A 14,990-nucleotide genomic window follows, 5' to 3' on the forward strand; every position below is an offset into this window, starting at 1 on the left:
CTGTTAAAAATACTAAATTAAATAAATATATACATATATAGAAGCGCTTGCGTGCAAAGGTTGTTTTAAAATCGGTGAGTTCAATGATGGTACACCTCAGTAATGAAACGGTCGCCTCCTGGATTTATTTTTATTACTTTGCTGTAATAAAAAGTAAGTAATTAAAAAAAGCAAAATCCAGTGTTCTTTTGAGTGTATTTTACTTTACAAAACGATAGTAGTTTGACATTATGTAAGTCATATACGAGTATCCGTTACTATTATATATAGTTTCATGTTACTATAGCCTGAAGCTGAGATCGCCCAGTAGTTAGAACGCGTACATCTTAACCAATAATTGCAGGTTCAAACGCCGGCAAGCACCACTGAATTTTCATGTGCTTAATTTGTGTTTATAATTCATCTCGTGCTCGGCGGTGAAGGAAAACATCGTGAGGTAACCTAAATGTGTCTAATTTAAAGATTTACCGCTCTATAACATCCATGAATGATTGCAAATTGCTCCAAGACGATCTAAACTCTATACAAAAATGGTGTGATTTGAATGGAATGGAACTAAATGTCGATAAGTGCCAGTTTATTAAGTTTACGCGTAACAAAAACATAATAAGACATCAGTATAGCTTACAGGGCAAACCGCTCGGAGAAGTTTCGGTTGTTCGTGATTTAGGTGTTATGATCGACGCCAAACTTAAATTTAATACTCACATAAATCATATTGCCACGAAGGCCTGGAAAAACTTCGGTTTTGTCAGACGTAACTGCAATGATTTTAAGAGACCGGCAACTATCATAACTTTGTACAATTCGTTTATACGTAGCGCTTTAGAATATGCGGTTGTAGTATGGAATCCGCATTATAAGATTTACATTGAAAGGTTGGAACGCATACAACACAAATTTACAAAATTACTAGCTAGTAGAAGTAACAGTTGTCCTTATAAGGCCGACTATGAATCACGTTTAAAGTATTTTGGACTGTGCACTCTAGAAAAACGCCGCGAAATTGCTTCTCTAATTACTCTCTATAAATTATTGAATAACCACTTGGATGCAACAGATCTACTACAAGATATTAACATAGCAGTGCCACGTACTGCACCTAGACAACCTCTAAAAAAAATTTTCTCCTCTCGAACTTCCAAAACAAATATAGGTAAATACTCTCCACTCAACCACCTCATAAACTTGTATAATAAAGTCAACAGTGAAGGCATTGACATTTTTCACGACTCACTACCAATTTTTTGCAAAAAATTAACGCTGGGAGCCTTATTGTTTTGATATCTTTACTATTGTATTTAGTTTGTTATATTCTACTTAATATTAGAACATTGTAAACTATGGATTTATCTCAAAAAATCTTAATTTGTCATTGTTGTAATTATTGTTAGTTATTTATTTATTTTTTTTAATTCATTTAATTTTTCTGCTAATTGTTTAAATGTTAAATAATTAATAAGCGTCTATATTGCGGTCTGTAGTATTTATTAAATAGAGTATTGTTAAAAAAATTGTTATTGGAGGCTAACGTAACTATTAATGCTGTATATACCTATTAAGTGTTTGAAATTGTATTTGTCATTTTATTGTATTCTTGTTTTAAGTGCTATATTTCAAATACTGTGGTGTATCGATTAAATAAATAAATAAATAAATAAATAAATAATTAAATCCTTCTCCTCTAAGGTAAAGAAGGCCTTAGCCCAGCAGTAGAAAATTCACCGGCTATTACTATTTAAATTTAGTTAGTAACTTAAATTTTAATCCACTCTAGTTTACTTACTAAAATTAGACTATAATGACAATGGATAATGAGTGAGCAACAGCGGTCTAATCTATTAAATCAATCTAGAGAAACTTTTCTATGATATCCGAACAAAAAAATAATAGAGTCTATTTGATATATTGTGCATCGCTTAAACAAGCTACGCCTTTTTATGGTAATAATAATATTCCAATTTTCCCTCCAGTTATCCGTCAAGGTTCTATTAAGAGTGGAGTCAACAATAGCTCAAGGGGTTTTAAGGGCTTTATAATTCATCCTATACACGGCAGTTCAGGTAAACATTTTGAGAAATCGTATATCAAATGAAATCTAGAGCAAAGACGAATAGCGTGGTACAATATACTCCAAATATTTTCCTTAAATGCAAAAAGCCTTTCCCTAGTAGACATTTACAGACTGTTACGTCCTTTTTTTTATTTAGACCATTTTTTATACAGACTTTCGTATTTAGTATATTAGCAAATATTCGTCAAGATAATATTTAGGCCTTAGAGACTGAGATATCACAAACATTGTGATTCGTTTTCAGTAGTACTCATAACTCAGAAAGACTTTTCTGACAACTGTATAAAAAATTTATAGCGAAATATTTAGTCGTTTTTTGTGAAACTTTTGTATTACTTCGATATACATTAATCTCTCGCCCTGACTGATATATAGATGTGAGGTAAATTATTATTTTGTACATGGAAAAAATATACGAGACGTAAATTTTATATTTCAACATTTTAATTTCCAAACAAGGTTTGAAATAGTTTCTCGTTTTTTTTTCTCGTTGATTTATTATGCTTTTATTTTTTTTTAAATAATTAATCTAAAAATATTGTATTCCACTTTTTTATTGTACATTATGCACCACCAACTCACCATCAAGTTGCATCATCGTCTATTTAAAAAAGGACTAGATTCACTTCTAAAACAATATATGATTTAAATAAGATACAATTTAAATATAAAAAAATATATAGAAATACGCCGTTCAAAAGATAGTCCTGTAGCATTTTATTCAAGATATCAGGTAGCACTTCTACCTTTCCTATCTGTATTAATACGATAAGCTAAAACTTACATCGCTTGTATGAAAATTACGCAGACGCATGGAATATGAAATTTGGTACGATTAAAGTTCATACGGAGAAGTGCATAAAGTTAATATTTTATATCACATACATTAGAAATACATTTAATATATATTTAGTATAAAAAACATTGCATACACTATTATGCGTTTGTTACAAACATAGTTGACATCTATAGTTTACATGTCAATGACACGTCATGTCAAACTTCATTTGTCCATTTCCCGCTCCCGTTCCGCTGCCTCCTTCTGCGACATGACGTTTTCGCAGAAAGAGCGCATTTCTGACCAGCACTCGGCAGCGAGAGGTCTCCGCCCAAAGTCGCCACCAGGAATACCTCTGGGGCCCCCACGCAGCACACTCAGTCAGGGTGTGGTACGCCATGTCCACTGACGCACCACACTGATGGCAGGAGGGTGACACCTCCCTCCGCACTATCCCGTGCAGGTACTTACCGAAGCATCCGTGCCCGGTAAGTACCTGCCCCATCCTGAACGTGAGCGTGCCACGCTTTCTCTTGACCCAGCGACTCAAGTATGGACGAACCGCCTCCACTGTCGCCAGGCCTGCCGTGGGTGACCCCAGACCCTCCTCCCATCGGACGATCAGGGGCTTGCTGGGCTATGGCCCAACGGGTGTCCCCTTAGGTATGTAAATTTAATGAGTTTTTGTATTTGAATGTACTCGTATTTTAGAATAGATTTTTCAGAATGATCAAATTAATTAAAAAATGATTCGCAATGCAAGTCAACAGAAAATAATTTAAAACCATAAAATAAAATAATTTAGAATAAATTAAATTATTAATTATTCTTTAGCTTATAAAATTAAATCTATATATACATATATCAATAAACATAATTATACGATATTTTAAAAATGATACCCAAATAAACATTTGCTCAAAGTAAAAACATCATAAATCAAAATTTAATATCCAATACCGATTAAATTTAACTAAATCGAGTTGAGCACTTATGTAACCCAAAAAGGCAAGTTAAACAACCGTTTATGAAAATAAGCCCCGCGGGACAGAAAGGCTTCATCCAAGTTAATTGGACCGGATGTTCGTAATAAAAGCTTTGAATTTAAGGTACTTTCGGTAATTTAAGAATTAAATAATGTCCTATATCTTACTAACAGTATTTAAAACGGGATATTTACCATGTTTTTTATTTTTATTTGGTGGAGCTCGATATTTCGACATTATCTACGAATGTCTTGTTCACGAGACTGACGTTTGCGGGTAGATGTTGACGGCATTAGAAGTGTCCATATCGGACTACCTCCTTTCTCGTACGTTTGCTGCGTATCACTGGTTACCACTACCACTGTCACTTTCACCCCTACTATTTGTTTTATTTACACTCGAAACTCGATCCCGTGTTTTACAAACGAAACTCAACGTATCGATTCGCGAATTTTTTTATATTATTATTCAAGGGTTTGCATAACTTTATCACTGGATTCCGTACTTTCGACAGTTGAAACCCATCTTCCCTATTGAAATTACTATATTTAGTAATTTCAATGGCTTCTCGTACCAGTCGGGGTATGTAATGGCGTTCTGTCGCGAGTATCTGAGCATTATTAAACGCAGCAAACGTTATACGCAATTAATAAGACTTAAAAACATAACGTATAGTAGATATCTTTGCCCTCTTTGTTAATGAGCTTATTATTTTGATACCACACCTCTGAGATATACTATCCAAAGACTTATTATATTTAGATCATACTTATTTGGCTTACCAAAAAATTTTTTATAGTAATATGTTTACGTTTTGAAAAAATCCTTATATTGTTCAAATCGTTCTATTCATCAGTTACTATTTATAGTTTTCTTTTTTATACCGTAGGTGGGAGGTCTGGCTGATGTTTCACTTAATGCTAAGTTGCCATTTAACAAATTAACCAATTCTTGCATCACTAATGCGCCGACGATCTTGGTACTAAGATGTTATTTCTCTCGTGCCTATAGTTACACTGGCCTACTCACCCTTCAAATCAGAACACAACAATACTGAGTACTGCTGTTTGGCGGTAGAATATCCGATGAGTTGGTGGTACCTACCCAGAAAACTTTGCTCAAAACTCTACCGCCAAGTAAGATATTAATAACATATTATGAGTGGGTGAGGTAACCTACCCATATGGTCTTGCACATAGCCCTACCACTAAGGAGGGAAGACACCTAAGTATTAAATGGAGATCAATTTATTTCGATAGATATATTGATATTAAGATATTTTATTATTTATTTACTATAATTTTTCTGTTTAAAATACAGTATTATTAGTGCTTTCTGCAGACATTTTTAACTTTGTCGTTTCATAAATTCAAATCATTTGTAAACAATACATTGGTAAAGAAGGCATATTATTCAATACAAAATTATACAGATGATAAAAAAGCGTGGAGTTAATACTTTTGACTTCCAGGCAGGATATATTACATAAATATATAATTGTATTTAACTTACACGACTGTATTTTTAAACTTTGAAAAAGAGTAACTACTGACTTTCTTGCCGGTTCTTCTCGGTAGAATCTACATTCTTATTTTAATATATTATTACATAAATAACAAATACACAGATCACGAGCGTAAAATACTAGAATTTATAATATGCGATATTGACAGAAATAATTGTGAAACTTATGGGATACACGTACCAAATTGGCATGTCAGTAAGTCGGTTGTCAATATTTCACGAGTGAGATACGAAATAAAATCTTACAGAATTACCCTACTTGACTTAGATGAAACATCCATATTTTTTTATTCCTAGCTTACAAAAGATGAATTACTATTTTTAAATCTAATATTCATCGACGTATTCAAATTAATTTACATACATTTAAATGCTTATCATATTAATTATATGTGTAAATATTTATAAATTCGATTTAGCAATACGTCTACGCCGTAGACCCTCTACGAAAAATTGTGTACTATTCATACAGTCCAAAAAGAAATTGAATTATTTTCAATACCTTTAAAAATAATAGTATATTAAACAACTTAAAACTCATTACTTGATTTTTTTTCAAATTTAAACTAGTTTCTGTTCACTGGTTTATCCGTCTTTGACGGAAAGCGACGAGGAGTGCTTCCCTATGTCTTTATCTGTACCTCTAATAGCATGTATGCCAATAAAGTCAATTTCAATCAATACATAATATATAAAAAGCCAAGTGAATAGGACACATAGATCTTAACCGAAGACAACAGGTTCCAATCTGAACAAGTACAAATTGTTTTGATGAGCCAACTTGCTATTGATTTTATTCGTCTTTTGCTTACCCATGACAACAGAACAGAACAGCATTATTCGAGGGTAACGCAACACAGTATTGAGTAAGCCAGTGTAACTACGGGCATAAGGGAGATAACATTTTAGAATCCAAGGCTGGTGGTGCATTGAAAAATAATGGTCGATTATTCTTACAGTGCCAATATATATGGCTGATAGTAACATCTTACCATCAGTCCATTTGACCGTCTGCCTAATTTTTTTTTTTATAAAAAACAAAGAGACCTCAATGGTTTCATTGCGTCAAAACAAAATTGAATTTATATTTAAAATAACATTTATTAATCTTATTATGTAAAATAATGCATAGTAACAAAGGAAGAACTAAAAAAAATTGCTATGATACATGCTTCCTTCTAATTTAAATCTCACTGACTGACGAGAGCAATCACTTTCTTTTTAAAATAAATTATTTTTTAGTCTACAATAATAATTAATAAAACATATATTACATAAAAGAAAGTTCTAACAATTAGTACATTCCAGAATCTGCAAGTTTGTAATTGACCAATATTATAATCAAACTCGTGAGCGACCGCTACAGAGTTGATTTATCTTTCAATACACAACTAATAAGTCATTTCAATCAATCGTATATATATATATCAATATTTGAATTTCCATAACAGAGCTAAATATAATATATTAAACGTGAACATTTAAAATTGTCGTATATTTATATGGTATTTATAAAAGGGCAATGACAGTTTATTCATTCACACAAAAGTCATTGTCCCAAAAATAGGCACAAAAACATAATAGATTGAATTTTATAAACAAGACAACGCTGAATTCCTACAGACAATAGAGGAAATAAAAATTAATACCATAAATGGTAATGATTTGTTAAAGAAAGGCTTTACAATATTAATTTTGAAGACATAATTGAAACGAAAAATAAACGTAGTATATAATAAGTTTTTTATAATTATATTTTCCTTATTCGTGTTAAGTAAGAACCACTTAGAAATGAATTACTTATCTAGTCAAAAGTAAAGTTTAGAAATTAAAGTTACATAGCAAAAACTATTTTTTTCGTTATCAAAAATGATCTCTCATTCATCAATACAATTATCAGATGAACATAAATCTTGCTTTGAACAAATAGGTTATTTTTAATCTTTCGATAAATTATAATTGTTACTAATGGTATCCCGAAATCTAAAAATGCTAAGAAAATATTTTAAGTTAATTAAAATATAATTATTAATTATAATTAGTATACTTAAAATATTCAAATGAACAATTTAATAAAATAAAAATTTACAAAATCCGTATTAATAATCATAACTTACTAACCTGAATAAAACCACAAATTTATTTTTTGAACTCATACATTCACTCAAAATTATGTTTTCAAATATCCCTTCACGGAATAAATACACTCGTTTATTTCACAATCACAGTCGCGTAAGAGGAAAACTATGAAAATTCAACACGTCCTCTCGCCACGACGGTTGAGGGTAAACTGCGCGATTCCTGTTGTTACTGCACAAGTTTAACTTCGGCTGCAATCGGTAAAGCTCGGGTGCAACACCAAACAGTATTATATAGCTCTAAGGCCTTCCTAATTGAGTTACTAAACAACAAAAACTTATGCATAGTGAGCGAGATGAGGAACCGTAGTATTTAGAACTTTGTCACAAATAAACGGCCGAGTGTAGCTGTTTGGATCATATGTAACAAATATGAATTAAAATTAATGTAATCTATAGAATTCAAATTATTTATTACACGAAAAGATGATTTACACAACTTTAGAATTGGAATATTTAAAATTCAATTGATATTGTACTATGTGTGTGTTATAAATATGTACATGTTCGAGTATGTTTATATTGTACATATTAATAATCTGTATATTTTCTTTAATTATTTTTTTAATAACATGTATTTCCAATATGGTAGTTTTTAATTTGACAATCAACGAGTAAGTTAATATAAAATACAAAGAAAAAAACCAGTGCTACCCGAAAGTATGAGTATATACAAAAAAAGGGTCAACTTTTGTGCTATCAATCCTCGTATACACCATAACAAATTACAATACAATGCGCACGTATGTCCCTCCGCTTACAGTCGAGTATAAATCAAGTGCCTATTGATATCAGCAGCGCTATTCTGTAAGAACTTCGTATCTCATTCGTGAACTGCTCAGAACTTACGTATGGAGATACGTTATTTTGATGCTCGAATGAATGACTATAGGAAATGTCGCATATCACTTTTTGACATTTCACGATGAAGTCCATCGGTGAGTTTCAGATTTGTTTTTATAGAATTACAGAATAACTCTACTGCATGAGGATACGTTAGTCGGATAAGTGCGTATCGCATTCGTATAGTATTGAAACGCTATTTCGACGTGAACATTATTTTAATCTGCGATTATTTACACGTCTTGATGCTCAATTTTTTTGTGTCGGTTTGTAGTCGTGCTGCTGGCCCTGCTGGCCTTTACAGCGTTACCGGGCGTTGGGGCGAGTACTAGACTCAGCCTTGAAGCAGATGTTCAGAGCTGAGAACGAGTTCTAGTATGACGTATGGCGTCAAGCGTAGCTGCCACGCACACCACGATTAAGAAGTTGGCTCGTTTGTTTTTGTTACTTTGTAATGCGACACTCTGTCTAGATAAAATCTAAGCTTGTTATAATTATTAGTCAATATCAATATGACATTTTAAGATTGGACTCTGAGATAATTTTCGAGTTTATTATTACAGAATAACTCTACCGGGCGAGGAGAGTTAAATCGAATCGCTAGGGTGAATAGCCGCATACGTAACTTATAGTATGTATTCAGCGCCAGCGTTTTCATTTAAGTAAAATTAGTACTTTATATTTTACCCTCTTTGGGGTTGATTTGAAATAGCCCTAGCTATTCGCCATGTTTTCCCCCCGGACTCTATCTATCTTAATACCATTATTATAATGGGTTATCCATTTTAATCATGTAAGCTAAACAGACCGACGGAGTAACGTCAGAGTTATAACGTTGATATGGAAATATTTCTTAACATCTTTGCAATGATCGTTATAACGTATTTATGTAAAGGAATATTTTCTTTTGACATATCTATGCATTCTCATAAACCTTAAGTACGATTTATTTTTCAAGATGTATCATTCGAGAACATGATAAAAAATCAGTGTTTTCGGATTTAATCGAAAAAATCGAGTATTTTAAGCACAACAATCTCCTACACTCTACTCTTAGCCTTTTTCATGAAACTATGAATAAAATAAGAAAAATTAAATTTTGTTGCTGTTAACAGAAGAAATATTAAAATTTGTTTCACAGTCAATGAATCTATCGATGATGTACACTCTAACTGAGGTAAAATAAATAAATAAAATAAGGCTAAATCGTTACCCTCTTTGTTTTTGAAGTCTCTTTAGATCTTTAGTCTATACAATTAATGATAAGTTTATTTTGAAAGAAAACGAAAACACTACTTTCTTAATTCAATAATTATAAGTATTTCTGTTTTTTTTTTTTATGATATCGGTAGGCGGACGAGCAAATGGTAAGTGGTCACTACCGCCCATAGACAATGGCGTTGTAAGAAATATAATAACCATTCCTTACATCACCAATGCGCCACCAACCTTGGGAACTAAGATGTTACGTCCCTTGTGCCTGTAGTTACACTGCTCACTCATCCTTCAAACCGGAACACAACAATACTGAGTACTGCTCTTTGGCGGTAGAATATCTGATGAGTGGGTGGTACCTACTCAGACGGGCTTGCACAAAGCCCTACCACCAAGTAAAACATAACCAAAATATCAAAATCAAAATGTACTTAATTCAAGTAAGCTCTTAGAAGCACTTTTTCGTTTGACTGCGTTAATTTTTGTATCGTATTCTATCCAGAGGACACGCAAAATTTCAGTGGTTACTCTACTTCATCGATCATAAAAAATGTACATGTAATAATTTGATTCTTTGTCATTATGTAATAAAATAACATAAGTTTAGTTAAGTTTCCTACGTAAAGTTAAAGTTAGCAACAGAGTATCACAAAGAAAACAGTTTACTAGCTTCTCTTAGTTTAGATTTCTTTTTCAAATACAATACGTGCCGGCAACTTCGTTTGTGTGGACTTCAGACTTGGAAATACAATTTTGGACTATCCGTTGGAAAGAATCTTCTTTCTTAGAAACGAAAAATGACTTCTGATGATTTATTAGTCGCTTTCCATAGAGATAGATAATCTTAACAATAAATTATATTATCATTAAGTATGTATATTCTCTGTTGTGTGGACACTCGTACAGGTGTCATATATTTTTCGGGATTAAAAGTAGTAGTTCTTGCGTGATTGAGTAAGAAATATCCATCCATCCAAACTTTCGCATTTATAATAGTAATAAAAAAGTAAGATATTATAAGTAAGATAAACGTAGACATATCACATTGCAGTGACACATCGGTGTTTCTCTTTCTGACATCAATAATTTGACATTTGATAGAAAAGGAAAGAGCATTGTGTAAACATACGATCGGTATATGCACATAACATTTTAAATCAATGAATAAATCGTCGTCGTAAAGTCCAATTAACATTTGTGTAGTCAGTAATAATGTTAAAATTCAGGTTGCGATCTTGTGTGGAAAACAAAAATACAGGCATATACAAATAATCATTGATTCGAACATTAAAAAAAATACACAAAAGACATTAAGCATTGATTGTACATTTGAGAAAACAAAAAACTATATAACTTGTATAACGTTTCCTTAGGTATACTTGAATCATATATTCCTCTAACAAGCAGAAATACTTAGTATTATCGTGTTCTGATTTGAATGGTACAGACACTAAGAACATCTGGCCGGCCTCAAGGCTGGTGGTGCATAGTCCATGTCAGAGATGGTTAATATTTCATACAGAGTAAATATCCGTGGCGACCACATACCATTATGTGACCCATTCGACAGTCTAAGCAACTATATCCAATAAAGTAAAATAATGTTCATAGTAAGTCTTAATAAAAAAAAACATTAAATGTAAATAGATTTACGTGAATTATTTGTATGAAAAGTATTTCACATTCGCAAAAATAACTTTAAAAAAAAATACAGAAATACTATAAAATTAAAAAAAAAAGTAATAATAATTTTAAATAAAAAATAAGTTAAACAGTATGTTCACTGCCGTAAGTCAAACATTCATTCAATATAATCATTATGGAAGCGTGACATTCAAAATCAATATCAAATCTCTGTATTGTCTAAAACTTATTCATGTAATTCAAAGACTATTTTAACGAGCAATTGAAACCTATCATATTCATCTATTATACTTTGAAAATAAAAGGAATATCATAAACGTGCATAGCTAATGGGCTTTGAGAACGTCTGGGTTGGTACCAAACCCATCCCAAATTCTAAGACCAAACAGCAGTATTTTGTTTAGTTACGGTTTGAAGAGTGAGTGAGCCAGTTACAGCAGCTGTAAGATATAATTGCTCAGTTCTCAAGGTTACAAAGCTTGTAAACAATGATTTAAGGAATGGTCGATATTTTTAACAATGACGATATCTATATGTTACATTTAATATCAGATGACTTTACCTTCAAATTCAATTTATTATGAACATAATAACACAGTAGTAACTACGAAGTGTACCGCTATGAGATCAGTAAACCTACCTAAATCGGCTACAATACAGTCGATTAAGTTTTCAAGTATTACTATATAATAAATTAAAGTTGAACGATTATATCGAACGACCCGTTACTAGGTCAATTTATATATTCAATGATATAAACAAAAAGGAATAATTGAATCTGAACGGTGAAATTAACTTTAAGACAATATTTTTCTAAGATTTTTTTTTTCTTGTAATGGCTTCGCTGACGTAATTGCTTAGCGCTGTGAATTGTTCGGATTTAAGGAAACTCATTAGAAATTACGTATAAGGAAACGAAGCGGGTTTTGCAATTTTCGTGAGTAGGGTTCCTTATAGGAACGATTACATTGAAAGCGAAGACAATTATGTTTTTTTGTTGGCAAAAACATATTTGGGGGTGATGTTGATAAAATTATTCTGATAAATTACATGTCATCTTGACAAATCTTAGCTAGTCAACCACGAAGGATAAATTGTAGTGCGCAACGTCATAATCCAGCAAATCCCAATAGAATTCGAGCGCAAAACAAACGGCTTACTTTTCAAAGCAGAGAAGTGTCACTGTCAACATCTAAATGGTTAGTGAGGTTCGAAAGAATAACCTAATTATTTTTTTTCAGTCCAACTCGGAGCTTGAACACTAGACACAACACTAGAAATAAATCAGAACACTAGACCAACGAGGCATACAATTACTCAGCGGTTATAATTTACTTATTTCAATATTCCATGTGTTTTTATGAATTCCAGGGATGAGTTGCACCACTTCTTTTAGCTTCAATATAAAATGAATGCCAGCTATTGTACATTAGTACTAAGACAAGAGATAAATCTTTGCACGAGTGTCAACATCAACCATACATTGTTTATATTTAACTGAATGATGACTAATACGAACGTATACAGAACAAACAGAGAGATGTATCCGGCCGTGTCGGATTTGCCGTCCCATCGAATTATTAGAGTGAGGGATCAGAGAGGACACATTTATTTGCGCACAAACTTGTGTACTATAGGTAATATATTAAGTCGCGAGTGAGCTAGTCTCTCTAGAGAGTAGCCGCAATCGGTTAGGACGACATCCCATCAATGTCTCTTTTATATTTTTATAAGTAAATATTCATCTTTTTTTCGGTGTCACCGTATTTTTTTTTTCAAAAATTATACGGAACCCGCGATGCTTATATACCAAGTTTGACATCTGTTATTTTAGAGAATTAAATATTACTTATTTAAATGTGTCTATGTAGTATCAAATTTTTATTTCACGGTTGAAATGTACTGTTTACAAAAAATATTATTAAAATTTTTCAATTAAAATTTATCTTAGTTTTTATCTATTTAATTAATTTTCATTATTATTCACGCCAGTGATGGTAAATATAGTGTAGAGTAGCGACGTGGAATAAACTTCATACGTTCACGTTTTAACGGCGAGAATGTCTATTTACATCCCCTGTTTTCCAAAGCAATGTATAAAAATCAAGATCATACACTCGAATTTCGAATTTTTTTGCTGACCGTACACGATTTTATTTATCACAGAAATATATTGTGATTTTTTTAGTCAACCTTTTGTTTCAGTTCAACAAACATTAATCTCTGTTATTCGAGTTGTGCACCGTTACGTTTAGAGTTTTAACTATAATAAAAAAAACTGTACATTGATTCAACTAAAAGTACATATACATCAAACAGGAACGATGATAAATAACTTTTATATAAAAAAACAAACAAAACAAAAGTATTTATTAAACCTAATATAGTGCCATTGTGTTGCAGATTCTCTATGTCAACTAATATCACCCTTAAACATATATATATTTTATTTATTTTTCACTTTAATATATTTGTATGTTAGAAAAGAGTAACTACCAAATTTCTTGCCTGTTCTTCCCGGTATAATCTACATTCCGAACCAGTGGTAACTTTACTTTTATTATAGTTTTGTAAAATGACTATTCAAAAGTGCTTGTAAAAGCCTACTCGAAAAAAGTATATTTTGATTTTTGAATGCATTAATTGTGCAATACATAAAAATAATCTTACAAAGTATATGCTAATTATAGGCTAACTTAGTATGTAATTAATTTGCAATAAAAATGTTATGTAGTTGTTTCTCAATGTGGGTGAATACTAAATAAAGATATGATAAAATTTCATGCTGATCAGAGTAACTAGGACGAACGCGTATCAAACTCCCTTTCGCATTTAAGTATAATATTACTTAGGATATAAAAATGTTTAATATATACATATATTTAAATGTATCTATTACAATCCATATGACTTACTTATCCGTTCGTCTCGGGTGGAACATTCATGGTAAAAGAATTATTTAAAAGTTAATCATGAACTTATTTTTATTGATTCGATTGAACATGTCTATAAATGAAATAATAATTATGTTTGATAACATTGTCTATGTATGGCTAAATATTATATGTCTTCAAAGATTCAATAATTAATAGTAAGCTAGGATTGGCACAGGATTTTTGAAAATGGAATATAATTTTTATACAAGACAAAATAATAAGTCTATTTTTTTTTATGTGTCCCTTGCCTTTAAACTTCAACTTTCGTCAACAGTCTGTCAAACCACTTAATATTTTAAAAGCAAAGACGAAGTTCCAAACCGTTTATGCAACACATTTCAACTAAACTTCAAATGTTTCTACCCAAAACTATTCAACTTAAACTTATTCCAACAGAAGTTTAAGCTTGGCAACACATTAAGAGAACGTATCAAAACAAAATAAAGTTAAAACTCAAATAATCTTTTTATCGTCAAACTTTATAAATACTCGTTACGTACCTGAAAAAATCCGAAATAACACAATATACAATCAGTCACTCATATTATGTCCTCACGAGGAATGTGATCACGAAATTATGGCACACGCGCATTTCACTGTCACAGGACACGCGTCAAGTATATGGAGTCGGAACAAACGTCTAACTTGACGGTCGGAGTAAGACTGGCAAACTGAGCGACACGGCGACACTATGGGCGAGCCAGACGCCAACAATTCAAATTTGAAAATCGAATACACTCGAACAATATAGCGAGAGCGAAGACCTATTCCTAAGATATTTACGCGAATTGAGTTTCATTTTAATCTCTTAAAAGCATTTCAGGATATAAATAACGATTAAGAATAACTTAA

At 31.8% G+C, this 14,990-nt stretch overlaps 1 protein-coding gene across 2 annotated transcripts in view; it reads right to left on the minus strand.

The window, feature by feature from the left end:
* Nucleotides 1–14,784, minus strand: part of LOC113392211 (acid sphingomyelinase-like phosphodiesterase 3a) — an 88,918-nt gene extending 74,134 nt beyond the window's left edge. The window contains exon 1 of one of the 2 annotated variants that reach the window (XM_026628507.2): nt 14,639–14,784. The gene's annotated coding sequence lies outside the window, so the exon portion shown is untranslated. Of the gene's footprint in view, nt 1–7,483; nt 7,642–14,638 lie in introns of those variants that run through there. The other variant, XM_026628508.2, reaches the window with a different exon arrangement.
* Between the last annotated feature and the right edge of the window lie 206 nt (nt 14,785–14,990).

Source organism: Vanessa tameamea, chromosome 7, assembly GCF_037043105.1.
Source record: "Vanessa tameamea isolate UH-Manoa-2023 chromosome 7, ilVanTame1 primary haplotype, whole genome shotgun sequence".
Taxonomy (NCBI): Eukaryota; Metazoa; Arthropoda; class Insecta; order Lepidoptera; family Nymphalidae; genus Vanessa; species Vanessa tameamea.